Source organism: Humulus lupulus, chromosome X (assembly GCF_963169125.1).
Source record: "Humulus lupulus chromosome X, drHumLupu1.1, whole genome shotgun sequence".
In the NCBI taxonomy this organism is placed as follows: Eukaryota; Viridiplantae; Streptophyta; class Magnoliopsida; order Rosales; family Cannabaceae; genus Humulus; species Humulus lupulus.
In genome coordinates, this window is record NC_084802.1 from 195,978,467 (window position 1) to 195,991,035 (window position 12,569).

Consider the following 12,569-nt stretch of genomic DNA (forward strand, 5'->3'; position numbering starts at 1 on the left):
TGGGGTTTAGCTTCTGTTTGTAGCACTGTAGCGCCCTCCCATGAGCGCTATAGCGCTACCCTGTCTTCTGAAGGGGATTTTAGGGTTGTTCGCAAGGGTTTTTGACCTAGGGTTTGGGGTTTGATTCCACCACCTTGTTTGGTGGAACTAGGACTTCCCGGGGGCTCGGGATTGGCCCCGAGGCTAGGTTTTGGACTTGAGGGTTGATGATGACTTTGGTCCGTGGTTGTGTTTAGGTGAGCGCTAGGGCTCAAGGGGGATCGTGCTAAAGGAGTCGAGGGATCAAAGCTAGTGAATTGAAAGGTAAGAAAACTGCACCCGGTTATATGTTTGTGATGGGGCTAAGTGCTCCCGATATTTGTATCATGTCAATGATGGTATTATGCCATGGGACATGTAAAAGCGGCCTAAGGGCGCCGTACACTATATTTGCGCACAGGGTGCGGCTTGACCACTGGTAGCCGAGGACAGCTTAATATTCACTGAGCTCAGTTTAAGCGGGTCGGAGTCAGTGGGATAACGGAGGGAGCAGTCTGAGAGCGCTAGCCCTAGTTATCATTTGTGCAGTGATGTATGATATGAGTTGATATGTTTAGCATGTTGAATACTTGATTATACTGAGTGATTATATGGCTGAGATTATGTGATGCAGTATGGGATGTTGATTTGTCTGTTGATTGCTTATGCTCTGTTGTTGTGTTTTCTTGCTCGACCTTGGCTCACGGGTGCTACGTGGTGCAGGTAAAGGCAAGGGCGAGTTGGACCAATCCTGAGGTGGAGAGCTGCAGGGTTGAATGTACATAGCCAGCTGTTCAATCGCCATGGTCGAGCAGTGGGTCAGGACAGGGATTGCCTAACTGACTGTTTTGCCTTAATATGGCTTGATATTGTATATAAACCTTGTGTCTTTTGTAAACAGTCTTTAAACTTAATATTTTTGGGATCCCGTGTAAACAGATGATGCTTCTTAATGAAAATGTGGCTTTTGAGACCAAAACATTTTAACCCTAGTTCCTTTATAGTTTCAGTAACACGATTTTAATTAAATGACTTGATTAGCAAGTCTGGCACTTTATAAACACACAGTGTAACGGTCTTGGCTATCCAGGGTGTTACATGTCCAGTCTTCTTGGATGTTTTCGCTATTAGATTTTCTTACAGTTTTTTATCAATCTCTCAATGAAAGCACCAGAATGTTGACCCTCGATTTGGCCAACGACACGGAGTCAAATATACGACAGGAAACGAGACGACAATTAAGAATTCAATCTAATGGAAAAGAAGAAAACACCAATGATTTATAGTGGTTCGGCCCCAAAGAATGGTAATGACCTATGTCCACTTAGTGCTATTATTAATATTGAATCTCAAAGCCGTGATAAAAGAACTAGGGCTCTTGAGTTTCACAATCCTTGAGAGAATTACAATGAAATGATGGATAATCGAACTATAGCTCTCTCTCAATATTCAGAATAAAATTCAAAAGTCCAAAAGTCCCCTCCTTGAGCTATTTCATGCATATTTATAGGCTCAAGGAGGGTTACCTGGGCCAATGGGCCTTTAACTTTCCTTAATACCCGCGTATCAAGGTCATAAAGAGGAAATATTCAATGCAATTATTATAGGATTACAATCTTAGAAGTAAATAAATCAAATTATACGACCAGCCTGGTCGTATCTAATAGTTAAGCTTGACGAAGTGATGTGCCTCTAGTCGATAGTCGAACATCACTTCCGCCATGTGTCAACCATGTGTGAGAAATCCTTGCCACGTCATCAGCAGCCGTTTTTTGGGTAAACAATTTCCAAATAGAACCTTCTTTTATCTTTCATGGTTATGTGTCCAATACAAACCAAATCTTGAAACAATGATTTGAAGGTTGTAGAAATGAACTAATTTCCCTCATTGTTGATTATGCAAAACACAAAATGAAAGTAATTAGGGATAGATATTTTGATTGTTGGTAATATATGGCTTTACTCTTTGCAAATCAACAATGAATAATGATAATAATGCAATATTCCAAACACTAGATGTTGATCAAGATTCAATTTGAAAGTATGAATGCAATTCTTAATAATTTAATAAACATGTTCATGATATGAATGTTGATCTTGAATATAAGAAACTAAATGATTAAATGATAATAAGATGAACTTAGATACATTTAATCATCTATACCAACAATGAAAAGCATAATAGAATGACAAAATACAAGATTAGGGTTAGAGAGATACAACCATTGTATTGAGCAACTTGAATCTTCAAACTTTGAGAACTTCTAAGGCTTATACATAATATGAATATTGTTGTCCAAAATCTCTCCAAGCCTTCCCAATTTCTTGAAGCTTCAAATAAGTAGAATGAGATTTGGGATTGAACAAGCCTTGAAACTCATGCAAGTCAAGCAAACCTTGATGAGTTTCTTGGAGAAAATCTTGGTCTTAGAAAGCTAGAGAGAGAATGAGCACTACAACAATTTTTAGTATATATTACATTAAAAAATAGCACATATTTAAAAGTGTTATTAATAGACAATTAAAAAAAACACGGATCCCACCATATTACACGGATGAAAATTACTTGGCGCCATATAAAATATAATTATGCGCCAAATGAAAATAACAGAGACACAAAATTTCTCTCAGCCTCTGCCTCTCTTTCTTACACTCAGCTTCTACACAACCACGTTATTCTCCTCCACTCACTCTCGTCTACATAACCACGTTTCTACACTAATTTCTGGTTTCGTCTCATCTATCTCTGCCTCATGCGAGTCACTAGAGCACACGACGTCGGTGCGAGCTTCCGGAGGACACAATGGCGGTGGGTTTTCTGGTTCGCTCTCTCTCCTCTCCTCTTTCACCGATCCGCCCTCCAAACGACGCTGCCACCTCTATGACGCCGACGCGAACGCCGGTACCCGCGAACTACACCTCTACGACGCCAACGTCGGTACACTATTATCTCTCAACATTTATATATATAAATGTTTAAATTTTTTTTTAATTTTATTAATTTTATTAATTTTGTTTCTGTTTATTAACTTTGTTCTCTCTCTCTGCTTAGCTATGAAGAAAAAATCAGTTTGATTTTAAGGTATATCTACTTGATGAGTCGATGGCAAAGTTGCATTTATTTCTTGGTCGACAACTAGGGAATAGCTCAGGTGACTATTTAATTGCTTTTCTGTTTGGTTCTCTGTACTGTATGTATTCTCCTTGAGATTTGTTATCAATACAGGAATGCCTCTGTTGTTAAGGTATTTCTGAATTTTGGGGACTTGAGATGGGGCAATGTCTTTATTTGGTTCATACCTGGATTCTGAAACTGGTAAGTACTTTTTATCTTCTTTTTGTATCTTAATTATTATTTATATTTTGTTGTTATTCTGTGAATCTAGCTACATTCAATTATGTTGGTGAGGGAAGACAATTCTTTACATATTTTAATCATGGCTTAATTTCGTATATTCATTTCCAGTTCTACATAAAAGTTGAGGGAAAGGGGGAGTTTCAGTCCCACACTATTTACTAGGTCTGTCCCTGCATAATAAAATTCAATGATATTTTCTAGGTTGTTTTGTTGCAGGGGTGGTTCACTTTATTCAGGTGATCATCATCCTGAAGCACTTCGCCAGCTAGATCAGCATTTGAAAACATAAAAGAAAGTATACTACCATTGTTTTTTTTTTTTTGTTCTTTGCAACAGTTTATGCTATTTCAAATTGGAGGTGGTTCCTGATAGCTTTTTGCCATGTTATTGGAAGTGAGATTGAATCTTTAGTGGAGCTGAAGGTGGTGTTTCATAATTGTAAAGATATAGAAAATGATATTGTGTTCAAGATACAAAGGTTAATTCATTGCACTATTTCCTTTAAAAATCATGATCACTGAGATTGATTAATTTCCTTGCATATTCTGTACTATGTATTGAAACTTCTGTTTTGATAATAATAATAAACCATATATACATTTTTATAATTGTAGATTAATTTTATATATCTTTCATATTTTATTTTGCTTTTTTTGGTTTAAATCTTTATGTTATTTTTATGTTTAGTGCACCTGCATTTTATTGAATTATATCCAAATGTAGTACTTCCTCTTTTATAATTTGGAATTAGGAAGACATCTTGGATTAATCCTCTTTTATCTTCAAGTTTGCTGAAGACAACTCTGCTCTCATAATATACTTTTAGGTGGTCAAAATCTTGATGATACAATTCGAAAATGGCACCAAAAATACCAATGAAGAAATGGCGCAAAGGATCTCAGGTATCAGTTTGCTTTTACGACTCAGTTTGAAACAATTATTTTAGTTTCTGGATTCATTTTTAACATTTTGAATATGTGGAGAAATAGAACAGTATAGAGATTATTAAAGATGCAGAAAAAGAAGAAAATGCTGATGCAGTTAAACATGTGGAAGTTGGAGAAAAGAATTGGATGGTGCAGTATGCTAAGAAATTTAGAACTAAAAGGGTTAATTAATTTGAGTTGGGGATGTGAATGTTTATATATATATTTCAAACATATTGTTTTTTATTAGATTTTTAATTATTTCATTATGAGAAACAATGATTAATATAGTGAGATGAAATGAGAGTAAAAGGTTATAAAAGATGATAAGTTATCATCTAGGAATTACGACCAAGTTATCATTTTATTAGTTCTTATGCTAAGGTGATTTTGACACTAAGAAAACTATTGTTTAGATAAACGATAGATTATATGATATATCATTGTCTTCATTTGGAATTAAAAGCTTGTGTTGTTTGTAGAATAGTATATTTCTCAAATAAGCTGACTTGTTATTTGTAAATATGTATATGATTTTAATTTAGTGACTTGTTTGTCAAAATGTGAATATTATATATAGATAAGATAAATGAAATTAAATATGATTTTATGATAGCTAATTAGATAACTCATGATACTATATTCTTATGATCCCTTTTTTTTTATCTTGAAGTGATTTGGGTGATGTCTCTAGAAAGATTTTTATCGCAAATCTAAGGCTCAAATCATAGAGATTGAGTTGTTTGTTTGTGTCAGCTGTTTCACCTCAAAACAAACCAAACAGTTTGGCATTTCTAGAAAACTGCATTTATTATTTTATTGTATTGAGAAGAAACCAATAAATTTGCACAGTAAAAACACCCTCCAAGTATTTGCCATACAAGAGAAAATTGATTTGTTTAGTAGATTTTACATTTAATTTCACAAATGGTTCTACCATTTGGGAATGTCAAATGACTCATAATTATTTATTCAAACTTTATCTCAAATTAGTTTTGGTGCTTGATTATCATTGTGATATTTACTTTGTAGGACTTGCTAAACCTGCTCCTGTTATAGAAACTTTTTGTACCGATGAATTAGTTTTGCAGCATGTGAAACTTGATGGAATTGTTACTTTGGTTGATTCCAAGAACGCAATGCAAAACCTTAATGAAATAAAACCAAGATTTGTGGTTAACGAGGCTGTAGAACAAATTGCTTATGCTGATTGTATTATTTTTGAACAAGGTAGAGTTTTTTTTTCCTTTAAATATATTTGATTTATAAAGAGTATGGCTTCAAATCAGAAAAAATAATTTATTTGGAGTGAATAGAATCTATATATAACAAACTAGGTTTACTTGGATTTGTTGACGATATGGATTTTATGTTGTAAAGAGTTCTTTCTTTATCTAGTGTACCTGTATGGTTGACATGTTTTTTGTAGTGTAGTAGACACAAGTATTTGGTTAGGTGGAATTTCTTTGTCTCTTATTTTGTGTTATGAATAGATTAGTGTTAATCTAAATATTTTAATTTTCAATTATTAAAAAGAAATGCTATACTGACTCTTAACCTAAGCACTTTGTAGAGGCAAACTAATGCTAACATGGAATAGGACAAGGTCCAAAATTCCTCAGGCTTCTCATCTTGACAAAGTGCATGATCAGCAATTGGACTTTCACTCATGCATGTGAATCTGTTTTGAATTGCATTTACTTCAAGAGTCTAATCTTATGCCTATAACCATATTACCTTTACAGTGTCGTTTCCTGTTGGCTTTTAGTTCAGCCAATAGCTATCAAGGCAGTGAATCTTTTGAATTATTCCTTATTTATTATCCACTAGGTATTCTTTCTTTAGGTGCATACATAAATACTTGGATGCCTGTTTTTAAGACATACATTTCAACATATCATATTGGTCGAAATTCAATGAAAGTTTTCTACGCTGGTTTTTTCTTTTGAAACAAAAATTTGTTGTAATAATATAATCCGTCGATACAAGAAGTCTTGTGTTGTGCTTTAGAATTATGCTGCTGAATATTTTTTTCATTTTCATTAATCTTTATGTATCGATAAAGTTCTTTAGGTATCATAAATCTGAAAATAGTAATGTTGAGCATTCTGGAACTGCTCGGGGATTGAGTGAGATCAGTTTCTTAATTTGAGAAAGATTAAATTTCATACCTTGTTAGATGCAACTTATGTCTGCTCTTGATTATCTGAATTCAGGGCATAACACTAAATATTTTGATACTTTTTGTATTTAAATATAATACATAGTGCTTTTAAATATCCTACAATTGGTAGACACATACTTTATATGTTTAGATACTCAGTTCTAGAATAACATATTAATAAGGGAAAGAAAAAAAGTCTCACTCTTTGGTTATTACTCTTGGTAAAGATATTTTCTATTATACGAATGTCTATCTATTCTTTTCCTGAATTTTCATCTGTTTGTCTTTTCTCTTATAGTACCTTGTGCATTTAATTCTAGTTCCTATACAATATTATTTGGTTCAGTAGTATATTTTCTTGGCTATGCAACCTGTAAAGTCAAAATCTTTCATAGATGCATTCTAAGATTTTGTGATAGGTTGCAGTTTCCACTACAAAGGCTTATATAAAATTTCTTTCTGATGGATTTGTGTCTACCAATTGTATCAGGTGACTGGACAATAACACTTTGAGTGGAGCAATTCCTGCATCTTTGGCTAACATGACACGGCTTGCCTTCCTGTAATTCTTTTCAACTTTTAGCATTTTAATTCTACTTGTTATCAAGGCTCCATCACAAGTTGAATAGTTTATAAAAAAGGTTTTATGGGATTTTTTTTAATGGTCTAGGGACCTGTCATACAACAATCTAAGTGGTCCAGTACCAAGGTTGCCTGCCAAGACCTTCAAGTAAGTCATTTTCTATATTGTAATTGTTGTTGTTGTTATTAAGATAGATTATATGAGAGAGTATCATTAAATAACATGTTACACCTGCTCTAATTTGCTTCAAGCCTGGGCTGCATTTGTCTACTAATTCTTGGTTTTGGTTTCCTTCTTTGGTGGAGGTACAGACACAACCAGATGGCAACAAACAACTTCAGCAGCAAGTACTTGGTTGGAAAAGGTGATTTTGGAAATGTCTACAAAGGCTGTCTCAGAGATGGTACAGTAGTAGTTGTTAAAAGGCTTAAAGATGGTAATGCCATTGGTGGTGAGATTCAATTCCAAACTGAAGTTGAGATGATCAGGTTGGCAGTTCACATGAACCTTCTTCAGCTTTTTGGGTTTTGTATGACGGCCTCTGAGAGGCTCTTAGTTTACCTCTATATGGTAATGCCATGGAGCAAGTTTCATGCATGATTTACTTTTGTGTATCTTGTAATGTTTCTGTTTTTCATTTTTGAAGTAAAAAATGTTCAAGATTATAAAACTTTATTATGTTATGCTTTCAAACTTAAGTTATAACTAAGATCTCATGAAGTAGACACATTCATGGTTTGAATTAGTTATTGTTTAATGTAATACTTATAGTTTATCAATCTATTGAGAATTACATTTTATGATTAATTTTGATTTTTTTTTTATCAAAATACAATAATGAAAATCTTTTAATTAAAAAAAACACCTTAAGTATGCTTATCAAAATAAAATTTAAAATATATTATCCACACTAAAGTAAGAAAATTTTATTACTAGACTTTTAATATGTTATGATTTAGAAACATATAATAAGCATAACAAATCGTTATGATTTATATAATATAACAAACTAAAAACGTTATCAAAATAATCAAATGTAACAGTGGAAAAGTGTTATACAAAAAATATAAGATTAAACGTCAAATTTATAACTAAATACTCTAACTAAATGTTATTATTTGAATATTATAGCAACTAAAAATGTGTTATTGAATAGTTTAAGATAACATCGAACATAACATTCGAATACTGTTATAGAAAAGACAGGACTTTTAATAACAGGGGCTATGTTAGCATTTTCAGAAGCGTTATCAATACTCCCGGTTAGCAGTTTTTAAGTGTTATGAATACTGTTTTTTCTTGTAGTGGAGGTTAGAGAGAGAGAGTTGGAAAGTGTGATCAAGACTTTTCAACTTTAATAACCCATATATATAGTGTAGCCATTATCATTAGTCTAACCAAAAGGATTAGAACATTTAAAACACACCATTTGGAGCATTTTACGTAAATTGTACGGCCCTAAAAAACATCCCAGGCGATGCATTGCCTGCATGCAAGCTGTAGCGACCCAAATTTTCTAATAAGCCTTAGTGCCTTGATTAGCGTGCCTGGAGGGCAATAAGTGATTTATTGTTATAATATGTAAATTTGTGTGAATATGTGATTAGAGATGCATGTTTAGGTGAATTAAAAATGCATGTGGGCCCCGTTTGGTTATTAGGGGCATGTTTGTAATTTTAGCCCATTGAGGGCATAAATGTGATAATTGTAATAATTGTGATATACTTGTGCTATATCTGTGTTGCACAATCCGAGACAGTCCTAGGGAGCGGTTAGCTAGAAAGTCACAACGGGGTCGAAAATTCGACTCGGGGCGAGTCGAGGAGTATTTCAGGTATTAGACGTGTTATGGGGTTATCGGGTTATGGAAATAAATATTTGGAGATATATTTGAAGATAGAATGTTTAGGAGGGAATATTGGGGAAATTTACCATTTTGCCCTCGGGGACGTTTTTGGTACCCCGAGCCTTTGAGATAACCTTAGAAACTTAAGTTGAATAAAACAAAGTTGAGGAAACATTCAGAACTTAGGAACCGACTCTCCCACTCTATCTCTCCCTTATCTTCTTCCTTGGATGCTTGGAGGTTTTTGTGAAAACTAATTGGAAACTAAGGAATCAAGTTAGAATTTTGGAGGCTAGGAGCTTGGAGCTTAGGAGAGTAACTCAGAGACTCAATTAAGCAAGGGTAAGATTTTAAATTATCTGAATTGTTTTGAATTTCTGCTGGTGTGTTAAGAGTTTTGCATGTTGGAAAAGATGAAGAATCATCTTTGAGTTTGATGAGGTTTTGAGTTAGAATTCTTGTTAGGTTTTGTTACCGAGTCCACGGTATAACTTCTGTGATGATTAGCTTGAGTTGTTGGGTTGATTTTGGGGTTAATTGGATTGGTTTTCGTGGTAAAAATGGAGGATTTTTTTTGGGTTCGAAGGGTCGGGCCGCGATATTGTTCTTGCTGAGTCGCGACCCTCTAGAAAAAAATGGTGGCCTGGAAGAAGGGCGGGCCACGGCATGCCCTACCTTGGGTCACGGCGCGCCTACCCTGTTTTGGGGGGAATGGTCTCTGGTTAGGGGCGGTCCGCGGCATGGCCTCATGGGGTCGCGACACTTAGTGCATTTTTGTGTTATGAAGAGGTTTTAGGCTTGGAAATCCAAAAGTTAAGGCTCAAGATGGATTTTATCACTCGGATTGGTAGAATTCGAGGTCTCAAAGATTAGAATTATGACTCAAAGATATTTAATAGATTAGAACTTGATGGATGGATATTGTTGGCGCATTGTGACTAGGGTTTCAGTGAGGCTCAGACTAGGGGACTGTGCTTGGGACATCAGTGCTTGGAAAGCTCGGGACACAGGTAAGAAAACTATTGTTCCTGTAGAGCTTGTGTTGCAGGGCACGACCCATATGATTGTGTTGCAGGGCTCGGCCCTATATGATCGTGTTGCAGGGCGTAGCCCCTTTGATTAAGTTTAGACGTGTTTAAGTATTTGCTTAATTATGTTGTGTGCACATATATGTGAATGAACGGCAAGAGCTGGGAACGGCGAGGGCCGAGAACGACGAAGGCCGGGAACGATGAAGGCCGAGAGCGGTAAGGCCGAGAACGGCAAGGGGCCGGGAGCAGCGTTTAGCACACGGAGTGCGAGTTGCCAGGGAGAGACCCTAAAGGATACCTGGGATATCCTCACGGTGTGGACCGCGAACCCAGGGCCTGGTAAAGCGCCTGGGACGGCATGGTCGTATGTGTATAGCCTGATGATGGCTTGTTTATATGTTAAGTGTTTGATATGCATATGTTATCTGCTTGTGAGGGTTTTCTTGATGGGCTTCGACTCACAGGTGCTCTATGGTGCAGGTAAGGGAAAGGGGAAAGTCGACCAACCATGAGTACGGAGAGCGTGAAGTGGCGTGTACATGTTTGGCCTGCCTGGCTGCCACGACCAGGGGTATTTATGGAAGATGATTGTACTAAACCTAGATTTTGTCATTTAGCCGACTCTGGTTATATTTTTGAGTTGTAAATATTTCTAAACAGTATTTTGGGATCCCAACTATTAAGCACTCTATGGTTTTCTATGAATGGAACTATTTTCAAAGTTGACCCTCGATTTGGTCAACTGACACAGAGTCAAATGCTTGATGTGATGTAAAGTGTTGAAATGGATCTAATGGAAAAAACAATAAACGACACACAAGTTATAGTGGTTCGGCCCCAAGAACTGGTAATGACCTACGTCCACTTAAGCTATTATTGATATCAGTTCTCAAAGGAGTGATCAAAGAACAAGGGTTCTCTGAGTTTCACAGACCTAAGAGAGATGAATAATACAATCATAAGATAATTGCCCTAATTCTCTTGTAAAACGTAAACCTAAATCAGCCAAAAAGTCCATTCCTTGAGCTATTTCTATCTATTTATAGGCTCAAAGAGGATTACATGAATCAGTTACAGATATTCTTTCCTAAATAATCGGATCATCATGGATCATGGGAGATAATCTCGGATATGATTACAATTATACAAAATTATCTCTAAATATATGGAGGATACGACTAGGCTGGTCGTATATAAGCTTCAAATGTTTCGCTAGGGAAATCTTATTGGTCGATGGTCGAACAGACCTTCTGCTACGTGTCAGCCACATGCTAAAAATGTCTGCCACGTCATCCGTGCCTGTTTTTTGGATAACATTTGCCCCCCAAGTTTATTTATTACGGCCAGTAATAAATGAACTTTTAAGGAAAACGACTCTTCGATTACCCCACCAAATCTGTCAGAGTAGTTCGTGCCTTCTTGGAAAAAGCAACCTACCCCTATCTAATCATGGCTTTTCAGTTCCCAAGCAATCCATTGGCAGCCATCATTCTTCCCCATGCTTTGAAAAGAGGAAACTGATGATTACCTCTTTTTTCATGCCACAGACAAAATATATATAGCCTCCCCAGAGCTTCCTTTTTCTTTTTACGCAAGCTATTTCTCTATCAAGAAACCCTAAATCAGAACCTTCATTTTCTCTGAAGATCACCTTTCGACGTTCCAAGAACCGCCAGCCTTTCGCTCGCCTATGCTCAGAATTCTCCAAACCTCCATAATCTTTGTTTTGGTAAGTTTCAGAACTTTTCTAGTCTTTATTTTTATTGTGCATGTCCCTGTGAGTTTTAGGCTCTGATATTGCTTGTGTTCCTGGGTTGGAATGCATAAAAATAGGGGACTTATCGAGTGATGCTAGATAGGATTGTGTATCTTTGCCATTTAGGAGTTGTAAACCAGTTTGATAGTCGAGATCACAAATTTAGGACTTCGATTTTTATGCTAGTTGGAAAACAGAGTTTTTCCCGCCCTAACCGGAGTTGAAAAAGCTTTTTCAAAAAAAAATTTGCTTTCACTTTTTGATCTATTTTTCAAACTGTTTGTGTGGAAAATTTTGTTTTCGTTAGAATGCTGTTGTATAAAAGTTTGACTTTTATACACGACCAGCGTTATTCTAAACAATTTTATAAATTCTCCATCCTCACCTCCCCATTTTTCTGTTCGCAGATTTTAATGCCAGATTTGTGGGGAGGTGAAAGACCGATCGAGGATAATCTTCTCTCACAACTGGTTGAAGGTGAAGAACAGCCTGCCCAGCGCGTTCACGAGATTCCGTTCTCTAGACTCTCTTCTTCCAGACCCCAACCATCTCCAGCCAGAATGACTCGTTCCAAATCCACTGGCCAAAAGAAACAAAAGCCTGCCCACACTTCAAATTCTTCAGCTCAGCCTGAATCGCAGGCTGGGGTTCCCTCGACCAGCGGTCGAGAAAACATTGTCCCAAACCCTCGCATCTAGGTTAGGGCTCGCCCTCGGCATTCAACCCTTCCTAATGTCGAGTGGTACCTTTCTCCATTAAGCCAAGTAACGCCCAGGATGCTTGCCAATTATCTTAGGAAGTATCCTCTCACTGGGGTCAATCTCAAGATCCCCACTGCGGACTAGAGGGCTAACTTGCCTGGAGGCGTTTACAACGCCTGGTCGAGG

General features: G+C 36.3%; 1 long non-coding RNA gene across 2 annotated transcripts; it reads left to right on the top strand.

Moving 5' to 3' along the window:
* The first annotated feature begins 2,643 nt into the window (after nucleotides 1-2,643).
* LOC133805056 (uncharacterized) lies at nucleotides 2,644-7,837 on the top strand. 2 transcript variants are annotated; one of them, XR_009878814.1, is made up of 7 exons: nucleotides 2,644-2,956; nucleotides 3,071-3,170; nucleotides 3,264-3,334; nucleotides 3,485-4,278; nucleotides 5,335-5,532; nucleotides 6,957-7,028; nucleotides 7,361-7,837. It is a non-coding gene; the product is annotated as an uncharacterized LOC133805056 (long non-coding RNA). The 2 variants fall into 2 exon arrangements; XR_009878815.1 differs by having other exon boundaries at nucleotides 2,644-2,952.
* The last annotated feature ends 4,732 nt before the right edge of the window (nucleotides 7,838-12,569 follow it).